Here is a 2,098-nt window from a genome sequence, read left to right on the forward strand (position 1 = left end):
TGGCAGCTTGCACCTCAAATATTCCCAGTTTCTCCATTACAGAGAGTGGCATAAGGTTTATCCCTGACCCAAGGTTACATAGAGCCTTCTCAAAGGTCATGGTGCCTATGGTACAAGGTATTAAGAACTTTCCAGGATCCAGTTTCTTCTGAGGCAATGTCAGTTGATCCAGATCACTCAGTTCATTGATGAGCAAGGGAGGTTCATCTTCCCAAGTCTCATTACCAAATAATTTGGCATTCAGCTTCATGATCGCACCAAGGTACTTGGCAACTTGCTCTTCAGTGACATCTTCATTCTCTTCAGAAGAAGAATACTCATCAGAGCTCATGAATGGCATAAGGAGGTTCAATAGAATATATATGGTCTCTAGATGAGCCTCAGATTCCTTTGGTTCCTCAGAGGGAAACTCCTTGTTGATCACTGGACGTCCCAGGAGGTCTTCCTCACTGGGATTCACGTCTTCTCCCTCCCTTGTAGGTTCGGCCATGATGGTTAAATCAAAGGCCTTGCACTCTCTTTTTGGATTCTCTTCTGTATTGCTTGAGAGAGTACTAGGAGGAGTTTCAGTGACTCTTTTACTCAGCTGGCCCACTTGTGCCTCCAAATTTCTAATGGAGGACCTTGTTTCATTCATGAAACTTAAAGTGGCCTTAGATAGATCAGAGACTATATTTGCTAAGCTAGATGGATTCTGCTCAGAATTCTCTGTCTATTGCTGAGTGGATGATGGAAAATGCTCGCTATTGCTAAACCTGTTTCTTCCACCATTATTAAAGCCTTGTTGAGGCTTTTGTTGATCCTTCCATGAGAAATTTGGATGATTCCTCCATGAGGGATTATAGGTGTTTCCATAGGATTCACCCATGTAATTCACCTCTGCTATTGCAGGGTTCTCAGGATCATAAGCTTCTTCTTCAGAAGATGCCTCTTTAGTACTGTTGGATGATTCCTTCAATCCATTCAGACTCTGAGAGATCATATTGACTTGCTGAGTCAATATTTTATTCTGAGCCAATATGGCATTCAGAGTATCAATTTCAAGAACTCCCTTCCTCATAGGCGTCCCATTATTCACAGGATTCCTTTCAGAAGTGTACATGAACTGGTTATTTGCAACCATGTCAATGAGTTCTTGAGCTTCTGCAGACGTTTTCTTTAGGTGAATGGATCCACCTGCAGAATGGTCCAGTGACATCTTTGATAGCTCAGACAGACCATCATAGAATATATCCAGGATGGTCCATTCTGGAAGCATGTCAGAAGGACACTTTTTGGTCAGTTCCTTGTATCTCTCCCAAGCTTCATAGAGGGATTCACCTTCTTTCTGTTTGAAGGTTTGAACATCCACTCTAAGCTTACTAAGCTTTTGAGGAGAAAAAAACTTGGCTAAGAAAGCCGTGACCAGCTTATCCCAAGAGTTCAGGCTATCCTTAGGTTGAGAGTCCAACCATATTCTAGCTCTGTCTCTTACAGCAAATGGGCAAAGCATAAGCCTGTAGACCTCGGGATCAACCCCATTGGTCTTAACAGTATCACAGATCTGCAAGAACTCAGTTAAGAACTGAAAAGGATCTTCAGATGGAAGTCCATGAAACTTGCAGTTCTGTTGCATCAGAGAAACTAATTGAGGTTTAAGCTTAAAGTTGTTTGCTCCAATGGCAGGAATTGAAATGCTTCTTCCATGTTAATTGAAATTTGGTGCAGTAAAGTCACCAAGCATCTTCCTTGCATTGTTATTATTTTCGGCCATGTCTCCTTCTTTTTCGAAAATTTTTGTCAGATTTTCTCCAGAGAGTTGTGCTTTAGCTTCCCTTAGCTTCCTCTTCAGAGTCCTTTCAGGTTTAGGATCAGCCTAAACAAGAATGTTCTTATCCTTGTTCCTGCTCATATGAAAAAGAAGAAAATAGAAAAGAAAATATGAAATCCTCTATGTCACAGTATAGAGATTCCTTATGCAAGTATAAGAAGAGAAGAATGTAAGAAGGAGAAGAGGTAAAATTCGAACACAGAGAGGAAGATGGGGTTCGAATTTTTGAGAAGAAGAGAAGTGTTAGTAAAATAATTAGAAAGAGATGAGGGGGAGAGAATAATTTTT

The 2,098-nt window shown here is 40.8% G+C and overlaps 1 non-coding gene across 1 annotated transcript; it reads left to right on the top strand.

The window, feature by feature from the left end:
• The first annotated feature begins 1,252 nt into the window (after positions 1-1,252).
• On the top strand, positions 1,253-1,360 carry LOC112767713 (small nucleolar RNA R71). Its single transcript, XR_003185155.1, has one exon. It is a non-coding gene; the product is annotated as a small nucleolar RNA R71 (small nucleolar RNA).
• The last annotated feature ends 738 nt before the right edge of the window (positions 1,361-2,098 follow it).

The sequence above is a fragment of the Arachis hypogaea genome, chromosome 17 (assembly GCF_003086295.3).
Source record: "Arachis hypogaea cultivar Tifrunner chromosome 17, arahy.Tifrunner.gnm2.J5K5, whole genome shotgun sequence".
In the NCBI taxonomy this organism is placed as follows: Eukaryota; Viridiplantae; Streptophyta; class Magnoliopsida; order Fabales; family Fabaceae; genus Arachis; species Arachis hypogaea.